The following is an 11,548-nucleotide window of genomic DNA, read 5'->3' on the forward strand; positions in this document are numbered from 1 at the left end:
TGGACACATTTAAAATTTTCAACACCAGGCAAAGTGTAAAAGGCAAGTTGTGAAGGCTTTTTTCCATTATACACTTATGTAAAATGCAAAAGACATTCACAATAGACTCATATTTTGTTTATAAGTATACACATAAGGACGAAAAGGACAAAATATGAGCCAAGTGTAGTGGCATGCACCTGTGGTCCCAGTTGGTCGGGGGGAGGCTGAAGTGGGAGGATCACCTGCGTCCAGGAGTTGGTGTCTAGCCTGGGCTGTGTAGTGAGACACCACCACCAAACGGGAAAGGACAAAAGTATGGATCGGAATGGTGCACACTAACTCTAGGATAGTAGTTATTTCTAGGCAAAGTTGGCAATGTGAAGACCAAGGATTTCAACTTATTTTCTAACATTTTGTTTCTTTAAAAAAAATTATGGTGGAAAATTGGCAAAACATTTTTATATCTTGGAAGTGTTTTTTTAGACAGTCTCACTCTGTCATCCTAGGCAGAGTATAGTGGCATCATCTTAGCTCACAGCAACCTCAGACTCCTGGGCTCAAGCAATCGTCCTGTCTCAGCCTCCCATGTATCTGGGATTATAGGTACATCACAACACCTGGCTAATTTATTTTTGTTTATTTATTTTTTTTAATTTTTGCTTTCTATTTCAGCTGGCTTTCACTCTTCTTAGTTTGAAGGGGTTTTTTTTTTTTTTTGTTTGTTTGTTTGTTTTTTCTTTTTTTTTTTTTCATTCTTCCTTTAGCAATTCTCTTGCCCTTTGCCTCCCCAGTAGCTGGGATTACAGGTGCCTGCCACAATGCCTTTTTTTTTTTTTTTTTTTGTAGGGACAGGGTTTCACTCTGGCTCACTCTTGTTCATACTAGTCTTGAACCTCCAAGCTCAGGCAATCCACCCGCCTCAGCCTCCCACAGCACTGGGACTACAGGCGTGAGCCACCATGCCTGGCCAATTTTTTTTTTTTTTTTTTTAATTTTGAGTAGAGATGGAGTCTGGCTCTTGCTCAGACTCTTGATCTCAAACAAACTGCCCAGTTCAGCCCTCTGAGAGTGCTAGGATTATAGATGCAAGCCATGTTATCTATGCAATTATTTAAGTTTAAAAATTCTTTCATTTTATTTATTTCCAAACAGTTTTATTAGAATATAATTCCCATACCATATACTATATTACTCAACTTAAACTATAAAATTCAATGCTTTTTAGTATATTCACAGAATTGTGCAACTATCACCTTATTCAATTTTAGAACATTTTCATCAACCCTGAAAGAAACCAGACAGCCACCAGCCATCACCCCCATGTCTTGCAACCCTCTATGCCGTGGACAACCACTAATATACTTTCTGTCTCCATGGACTTGCCCATTCCGGATGTTTCCTATAAATGGGATCATATACTATGTGATCTTTTGTGATTCGCTTCTTTCACTTAGTGTAACGTTGTCAAGGTTTGTCTATGTTGTAGTGTATATCATTTCTTCATTCCTTTTTAGGGCCGAATAATACACCACTGTCAGAGTATATCACATTTATTCACGCATCCATTCGTTGGGATTGTTCTACTTCTTGGCTGATACGACTAATGCTGCTGTGAACATTTACGTAGATGAAGCGTGCGAGTTCTTCTGTCCATATATGCTTTCATTACTGAGGAAGTGGAATAACTAGGTCATAAAGTAACTCTGTGTGTAACATTTTGAGAACCTATCAAACTAATTTTCCACAGCAGATGCATCATTTTTATATTCCCACAAGTCACGGGTGAGGGTTCTAATTTCTTTACTTTCTTACCAGCTTGTATTATATTGTCTGTCTTTTTTAAATGTGAAATGCTATCTCTTGTGATTTTAATTTGCATTTTTCTGATGACTAATGATGTTGATGATCATCTTTTCATGTGCTAATTGTCTCTATGCCTTTTTGAATGTATAAAACATTTTATAATTAAGAAGAAAAGGGCTGGCACGATGGCTTGTGTTTGTAATCCTAGCACTCTGGGAGGCCAACGCGGGTGGATCACCTGAGCTCGTGAGTTTGAGACCAGCCTGAGCCAGAGTGAGATCCCCCATTTCTAAAAGTAGCCAGGCGTTGTGGCGGGCGCCTGTAGTCCCAGCTACTCGGGAACTGAGGCAAGAGAATCACTTGAGCCCAAGAGTCTGAGGTTGCTGTGAGCAATGATGATGCCATGGCACTACCCAGGGCGACAGAGTATGACTCTGTCTTAAGAAAAAAAGAAGAAAAAAAAGTAAAACCCTTGCAAATTAAATCTAGATATGGAGATTGATGGCATAGTCAGCCTGTTAACAGTTACTTCAGTGAGTGTTGAAAAGAATGATCTTTTTAATACTTTTTCAGACACTTACTTGGGTAAAACTGCATAGAACATGAAGCAAGAAGATTATTCAATCAGAGGTAAAGAGAAAAGCTGTTAGTAGATTGTTAACCTAACTACGCAAAAACATAAAACATCCATTTCACAGTTGGAAGGGGTGTGTAAGGTTGTCAACATCGTTGGTGAGTCATTATCCAGAATCATTTCCATGCAATGAAATACTAGCAGAATAACAGAACTGAAAAACAGTGAGACAGAGAGGCTAGTGGGTTCTCTCCCTTAATAATTAAAAATAGATCATAAAAGTGGGGCAGATCTTCTAGTGAAAAAATACGATGTTTAAAAAGCAAACACCAATCTCTATGATGGACTGTTATAAATCAAACTTGTTTAAACGTTTGATGAAATTTGATTATTAGGCCAAGGATCAGATGAATATGTTCTTTTACTCCGTGAATAGGATGGCAGTGCCAGAAAAGTACATGATTATGAAAGACTCATTTACAGAGAGCTGTGTTGAAATCACAGTGGTATGACTTGGGAGAATTAATCCAATCTTTGTTTCCTGAAGTACTCTCAGTGTTCATTTCAAATACAGTACCTTAAGGGGAAAGTGTACCTTTTTGTGTGTGTATGATAAAGGAACAGTAGAAAATTGTTCACTGTGAGAAAATCAGGGAGCACGCCAAAAGAGAGAGATACGCTCCCTCTGGTAGCTATGTTGGAAGCAACAAATACATGAAATATCTATATTTAAACATTTGGGTGTATTCTAAGTATGATCAATTTAACTCATGTAATATGTGGAAAAATCAGCCATAACTGCAGTGAACATAACTAAGGAAGGAAAATAAGATATTGTCAAATTTTTCTCAGGTCTTTTCTGCCCTCCACTAATTTCAATTTCAGTCAAGTTAATTTGCAAGTTAGAGGAAGAACCAGCTTCCAGCCTGCATGGCTTATCACAAAAGAAAGAGCACATGCAAATCTGCTGGGACTGGAGCAGCTATTAAGCATGATCCCGAGGATTACTAGCCATTCATTCACTCAATAAATATTGTTTCATCCTACCAGGGGCTGGGCACTCTTGGAGCCTATGATGCAAAAAGAAAGCAGATAAGTAAACATATCACAATACAGCATATAATACATTCCAAAGGATAAGTTCTCACAGGGTTTTAAGAGGAAATGGAAAAGGGCAGGTAAGCTGAATTTTAGTCATGAAAGGCTTTTTAGAAAAGGCAGCTCTTCAGCTGAGCCCCAAAGAAGGAGTTTCAGAGCTAGAGCCAGATGAAGGGTTTGGGGAAATGAATTACACACAGAGAAAGCACCCTGTGTTCAGAAGCAAAAAAAAAAGGATGGCAGAACATTTGGAGAAATGATCAAAAATTCAGTATATATGAGCTTGAGGGCCTGCGTGCTGTCTTCAGAAGGCTGGTGAGGGGAGACATCAGCAATGGGGCCCTTCATGAATTGCCTTGTTTGTGGCATGCTAAGGAATTTGAGCTTCCTTTTGAACACATCTTTAAAACAGGGCATGAGGATGATTAGTGGGATTTAAAGGCCTATGCCTCAACAGCCTGTGACTAAAAATAACATCATACTGACTTTCAGTGATCAACGCATGTGAGTTATAAGGACAAATGTTTATATGCCATTGTCTGTGTGGCTACTGCTTTTCTACGTGTGCCATTTGTTAATTTGTTGAATCCAGTCTTTGCTACTTGTACCTATAGGGCTGTTCTCCTGCCCCTGACCATGTGAGACATTGGCTTTGCTGGGCACAGATGCCCCGCCTTGTTCCCTGCTTTTACTGCCTCCACACTGGTCAAGCAGAACCTTGTACTGCTCCTGACTGTTTTGCTTTACCCCAAGCAAGACCACAGGCTCATTCCTGATTTCTTTTATTTATTTTTATTATTTATTTATTTTGGAGACAGAGTCTCACTATGTCGCCCTCAGTAGCATGCTATAGCGTCACAGCTCACAGCAACCTCAAACCCTTGGACTTAAGCGATTCTCTTGCCTCAACCTCCCAAGTGGCCAGGACTACAGGCGCCAGCCACAATGCCTGGCTATTTTTTTGTTGCAGTTGTCATTGTTGTTTAGCTGGCCTGGGCCAGTTTCAAATCCACCAGCCTGGGTATACGTGGCCAGCACCCTACTCACTGAGCTACCAGCATCGCCCTCCTGATTTCTTTTAACTCCCTACAGAATAAGGGTGAGATCAGACTGTAAATTTTATGGAGATGTCACTGAAATTTGGATAACTATAGAAAGGGTAGATAATGCTGACAATTAAGAACAACTTCTACCCAAATCCCTACTCTTGTTCCCCTTCGGTCTGCTCTGGCAGACACCTTGGCTCAATCTGTTTGTCAGGAGAAACTTGTCAATTCCCAGCAAAACCATTTCAGGTGTGCCATTTATTAGGCGAGGAAAATCAACCACATTTCTTAACCCAAGAGAGAGGAAAATTCTCTCTTCTCCTACGTCCATCTACTGCCTGTTGTCCAATCCTCAGTGTAAAGCTGGGATTTATTTAGCAGATAGATGTTTGACAGGGGGACATATATTCCCTTTAGAAAAAAAGCTATTTTCATCTGTTGCTTTCACAATCCCAAGAGTATGTAAAATATAGTCTCATCTTGGGCGTGGGACACAATTATAAGAGAGACTTTACCTAACAAATGCAAGTAGTGTAACCTGGTTCCTTGTACCCTCAATGATTCCCCAACAATAAAAAAAAGAAAGAAAAAAAAGAAAAACTTAGTTTCATCCAAGTACGACAATTACTATGGAATTTGATTCTGATGTGATTCCTGACTTCTCACTAAGGGACTGGAGAAACATCATCAAATGTGAGCAAGTAATTGTCTGAGCTTTTTGTTTGTTTGTTTGTTTGTTTTTTTGTTTGTTTTGAGACAGAGGCTCAAGTTGTTGCCCTCGGTAGAGTTCTCTGACGTCATAGCTCACAGCAACCTCTAACTCTTGGCTTTAAGCGATCCTCTTGCCACAGTTTTTTTTATTTTTAGTAGAGATAATGTCTTGCTTTTCCTCAGGCTGTTCTCAAACTTGTGAGCTCAAGCAATCCACCCACCTTGGCCTCCCAAAGTGCTGGGATTACAGGCATAGCCACCATGCCCAGACTGGAATTGTCTGTTTTCATAGATAAGAGCTTGGACTCTGGAGTCAGGCTTTAAGCCCTGTTTTTTAGTTTGTTTGTTTGTTTGTTTGTTTGTTTAGACAGAGTCTCAAGCAATCGCCAACCTCCAACTCTTGGGCTTACACGATTCTCTTGCTTCAGCTTCCCAAGTATCTGGGACTACAGGCACCCGCCACAACACCTGGCTATTTTTTGGTTTTAGTTGTCATTGTTGTTTGGCAGGCCTGGGCTGAATTTGAACCTGCCAGCTCCGGTATATGTGGCTGGTGCCCTAGCCACTGAGCTACAGGCACCGAGCCTTTTATTTATTTTTTTTAATTTACTAGATTATGTGACCTTGGTAATGTAGATTTATTAATCCTTCTAACACAGGTTCATCACCTACAATCTGGGATAAATAATAATAATACCCATATATGTATTCAAGATTATTTTGAGGATAGATTGAGATAAGGTATGCAGAGTTCTAGCACAGAGCTGTCATATAATAACTAATAAATAGTAGTGATTACTTTTACTATTTACTTTTACTTTTACTATTTACAATTTACAATTTTGGTTCTTCCTTTTCTACTGAATTATATTATGTGTTTCACATTGGCCTGTCTTATTATTTTACCACTATCAAAGCCTTTATACTGTACCAAACATATTTTAGTCTTTTCTGTCTCCACAGTTACCTGGATATTCATCATTTTACTTGTTTTCTAATGTATATTTTCTGAAAAATTCCGGCTTTAATTGTAACATAGGAAAAAATACTAATCATTAAAGCCTGACAGACTGATGTATTTTCTTTTTTTTTTTTTTTTTAGGAAGTAACAAGTCTGGCACCAGAGTTGACTTTTAATTTCTCCTAAAGCCGCTGAAGCAAAAATCATGATAAAACATTCTTTCCTTTACAACTCCTCCAATGCAAAAACAAAAACAAAAAAAAAAAAACAACACTATTTGTAGGAAAAAATGGTTTTGTACATAGGATGGGGAACAATATAAATTCAAAACGTACAGATAAGGGTTAGCTCTATCACTCATCTCTTTTAAAAAGTTTATATGAATATCCAGTCAAAACCAACAGGGTAGCGCCCTTGAAATGTTATCTATACGGATTTCCACGTAGACCACAGGACTGTATACTGTCTTGGAATGTCCTCAGAAGGCTCTGTCATTGATCAGGTAACAGAGTAAAAACCCCAGAGTCCTTTCTTTCAAACAGATAAGGGAAAGACACAGGGACAAAGAAGCTATTCAAACTTCGTCTTCTTTCCTTGTGGCTTGTGGTCTCCTCCTCCTCTTCCACTTCGGAAGCCTCCTCGGCCTCCAAAGCGTCCCTGGCCTCTGCCACCAAATCTGCCTCTGCCTCCTCTGCCTCCACCTCAGCCTCCTCTGCCTCCACCGCGACCCCCAAAGCCACCTTCACCCTTAGGCTTGGCCCAGTCCAAGGTAACTTTGTTTCCATCAATTTCACCATCTTCCATGGCCTCCTTTGCAGCTTTGGCATCTTCCTCACTGTTAAAGTCTACAAACCCAAACCCTTTGGAGGACCCAGTTTCCCTGTCAGTGACTATCCGTGCGCGAACAGAGCTGTCAAACGACTCCTTCAATGTCTCTTCAGTGGTATCCTCAGACAGACCTTTGACAAACAGAGTTTTGGACGGCTGGCTTCTGGCATTAGGTGATCCTCTGGGTGCTTGTAACTCCAGCCTGGTTGCTCTGCCCTCAATTTCCCTTTTATTACAGGAATTTAAAGCTTCTTTAGCATCTTCAAATGAAGCAAATTCTATAAATGCATACCCTTTAGATTTGCCATTTTGGTTCTGGGGCACTTTGATAAAAGTTGCCTTCTCAAACACTTCCTGAAGCGTTTCTTCTGTTGCACTGTAGGACAAGTTGCTTAAAACCAGAGTTTTTGATTCACCGCTCCAAGTGCTATTCTTTCCACCCCTATAGTCTTGACTTTGACCTTTCTCTCCAGTGTAGTACAGGGAAATGGATCACCTGTCAATCTCTGTTCCCTGCTTTTCTTCAAATGTTTTCTCTGCATCAGCTTCTGTCTTAAATTCAATATAAGCAATCCCTTTACTCTTCCCATCTTTGCTGACTATTCTGATCTCCATAGCATCTTCAAACACTTCTTTTAATTCATCCTGAGTGACTTTGTAAGGAAAGTTTTTGGCCAAAAGTGTTCTGGCATCCCGATCTTTCTTACTGTCTTTTCCTTTTGGTTTCTCTAGTTTAATTTCATTGCCAAAGACTTTCAAACCAGTGAGCTCCAAGGCTTTTTCCAGGTCTTCAGCAGATTCAAAATCCACATAGCCAAACTTTCTAGTCATACCAATTCTGACATCCACAACAGCAAGATCGTTTTTAGCAAAAACATCACTGATACCAGTTTTTAATTCGGGAGCAGATTTGTTAGAATTCAGGTTTCCAATAAACAGATTGAAAGATGTAGTCGGTTCTGTTCCTTCCACTTTCTGTTTCTTGGCTTCAGGAGCTGCTTTCTGTTTCATCATTTCCTTCTTTGGTTTTCCAGGTGCTTCTTTGATGGGCTCTTCCTCCTCCTCCTCTTCATCCTCTTCCTCATCATCTTCGTCTTCATCCTCATCATCATCTTCATCCTCTTCCTCATCATCCTCATCTTCCTCCTCAGCCACACTCTTAGCTTTCACAGGAACAACTTTTGCAGGAGCTTTCTTTCCTTTGGCTGGTGTGGTCTCCATGGCTTCTTCTTCAGAGTCATCCTCCTCCTCCTCCTCCTCATCCTCATCGTCATCTTCATCCTCTGAGGCAGGAGCAGCAGCCGCTGCTTTCATCACTGCTGGCTCAAATTCATCCTCTTCCTCTTCCTCATCTCCATCTTCCTCTTCATCCTCCTCCTCACTGTCATCGTCCTCATCATCATCATCACTGTCTTCCTTCTTGGCATTCGTGCCGTTCTTTGCCCCCTTGGCTGGAGTGGCTGCTCCCTTCTTACCAGGGGTTGCTACCAATGCTTTGCCGGGTGTTGCTACTGCTTTGGCTGGAGTAACCATCTTCTTGGTCTGTGGGGCTGCTGCCTTTTTGCCTGCGGTGACAGCTGCTTTCTTGGCAGGTGTGGCAACTGCAACCTTTTTAGTTGGAGAAACCACCACTTTCTTTGCTGGGGTTGCAGTAGCCTTCTTGCCTTTCTTCTGAGGGACGATAACCTCTTCCTCACTGCTGTCATCATCCTCATCTTCTGACATTTCCTCATCTTCTTCGACCTCCTTTGGGGGAGGAGCCATTTTCTGGGGGTCACCTTGATTTTTACCTGCCTTTGCGAGCTTCACCATGATGACGGCTTACGGCGGAGCGTGTATCGGGCAAGTGGCGCAGACAAATCTAGAGGAATCAAGCTATGTCGGCGGCGGCCTAGGGTACAGAAGCTCTCGGAGCACGTACGCTGCGCTGCCAGCTCCAGCTCCAGACTGATGATGATGTATTTTCTTATTGTGACTAAATTTAAAAGTGTTTCTCCTTCTGGATATTTGCATTTTAAGCCTTTTCTCTGTCAAAGTATAATATGATGTGGTTCTTACTCTTTCAACGTAACTTCAGTAATTAATGAGCATTCCATATTTAATATCGTTTAGCTTCACATTTGTTTTTCATTCATTCTACGCAGCTTAATTGATAGGCTTTGTGGAGGATGATGCGCCTAGATGTTGCTAGTAAATGAGTCCTGGTTCTTACTCCTAAAGAGCTCATTTTTTTCTACAGAAGATACTAGACAGACAATATTATAAGGTCAGTAATAAAAGTGGTGCTTGGTTTAGGCACAAATGGCAGCACAATACAGGGCGTCATAAATCACCTGGCAGCAGAGGAGGAGGGGAAGAGAAAGCTTCACAGAGAAGCTCGTATTTATACTTGGTTTTGGGAAACAGGAGCACTCTATCAATGAAGAGAGGGATGGCAGTCCATTTAGAAGGGCTGTGTGTGTGTGTATGCTTACACGTGTGTATATATAAATGTTGTACACATGTGTGTGCATGTGACTGTGCAGTTATGGGTGTATATGGATTATATCTGTGTACATATGTGGTGTGTGTGTGTATATAAATATGGTACACATGTGACTGTGCAGTTATGGGTGTATATGGATTATATCTGTGTACATATGTGATGTGTGTGTGTATCCATGAAGGTATGGGGGCACAAAGCAATGTGTTAGATCTTTCGAAAAACTATGAAAAGTTTGGGAAATTAGTGGGAAAAGATGATAATAGAGAAGAAGGCAAGGGTCTGATGACAGAGATTAGATTTTATTCTGTAAGCAACAAAGGATATTTTAAGTATGAGAGTCACATGATCTTATCTGTATTTTTGAAATAATCTTGCAGTAGTTCGAGGGATGGCTTAGTGGCATAGAGTGAAACTGGAGTTGTTTGGACTTTTAAGGAGACTTTGTAACAAGGATGGAGAAAACATAAATGTATTCTGAGAAGGAATCGATAGGATCCAATGACCTATTAGATGTGGGTGAAAGGGAACAACTCTGAATGATTTAGGAAGAGAAATGATTCTAATTAGGAGTTGATGAGTTTTGAGATTCCTGTTGCAGTAGAGAAGGTTAGACTAGAGATACAAATATTGGGAACTATGGTCAGGAAATGTAGAATTATTAATATACTAAAGGGAGGCCCAGATCAACCCCTGTAGAACACCAACACTCTCTAGATAGAAAAAGAACATAGGGCTGGGTGTGGTGGCTCATGCCTATAATCCTAGAACGTTGGAAGGAAAAAAAAAAAAAGATTTCTTGAGGCCAGGAACTTGAGAGCACCCTGGGCAACATAGCAAGACCCCATCTCTACAAAAAGTAAAAAAAAAAAAATTAGCTAGGCATGGTGATGCACACCCGTGGACAAGCCACTTAGGAGGTTGAGGCAGGAGGATCAGTTGAGCCCAGGAGTTTGAGGTTGCAGTGAGCTAGGATCACACCACTGCACTCCAGTCAGGGTGATAGAGAAAAACCCTATCTCAGAAAGCAGAGTGGGAAAAAGAGAAAGAAAGGGAGCAAGGAGAGAGGACATAAAACTGTCAGACACTGTAAAGCCATTGGATCGATTCAACAAAGCTCAAGTGAAAAACAGCAGTATAGCATCATCAGAATTTTCAAGGAGAAAGTGGTCCTCTGACTAAAAGCACTAGAAACTCCAAGTAACTTATCCTTGGAAGGAAAGACACTACCAATACCTACTCATTTTTGAGTGTTTTCACTTTATTGCTTTGACTGTTCATGCCTAACCTTGCACATTGTTGTTGAACAATGACTGGCAAACAATATTAATGGTGCTTGTAAAACTAGAGAACATAGAGTTTTCTCACAAATCGGAGAAATAAATTGGCATCCTACTCTTCAGTAGCATGATAAATAGAAGAAAAACCCTTGGGATTTGTCATTTACGGTATCATGAAATCTTTCGATTTCTATAAAATCCAAGCATATCAGCCTCATAAAAATAAAGAATTAATTGAAAACTACTTCACTGCGCCTCATATGTGTTAGTACTATTCTCTCACTATAAAATTTTTTTCCTTTTTTTATCACCAGAAGTTATTTGTTGTGTGCCATTTAACTTTATATAATTTTTTAAAATTCTAGTTTACTTTTAACTACTTTACCAAAATGTAATTCAAGATTATTTAATAGAGAGAGAATTCAAATACTACTTTTTACAAGGAGAAAATCCTACCCAATTAAAAATTATTGAATCAAAACAAGGAAGTATAGCAAAGAGCATTTCTTACTTAATTTTTATTACCATATTAAAAACGCACCAATAGGGCGGCGCCTGTGGCTCAGTCAGTAAGGCACCGGCCCCATATGCCGAGGGTGGCGGGTTCAAACCCAGCCCCGGCCAAACTGCAACCAAAAAATAGCCGGGTGTTGTGGCGGGCGCCTGTAGTCCCAGCTGCTCGGGAGGCTGAGGCAAGAGAATCGCTTAAGCCCAGGAGTTGGAGGTTGCTGTGAGCTGTGTGAGGCCACGGCACTCTACCGAGGGCCATAAAGTGAGACTCTG

The 11,548-nt window shown here is 40.5% G+C and overlaps 1 pseudogene across 1 annotated transcript; it reads right to left on the minus strand.

Moving 5' to 3' along the window:
- Positions 1-6,449: 6,449 nt before the first annotated feature.
- On the minus strand, positions 6,450-8,830 carry LOC128561521 (nucleolin-like; annotated as a pseudogene). Its single transcript, XR_008373272.1, has one exon. The product of XR_008373272.1 is annotated as a nucleolin-like (transcript).
- Positions 8,831-11,548: the final 2,718 nt, after the last annotated feature.

Source organism: Nycticebus coucang, chromosome 12 (assembly GCF_027406575.1).
Source record: "Nycticebus coucang isolate mNycCou1 chromosome 12, mNycCou1.pri, whole genome shotgun sequence".
Taxonomy (NCBI): Eukaryota; Metazoa; Chordata; class Mammalia; order Primates; family Lorisidae; genus Nycticebus; species Nycticebus coucang.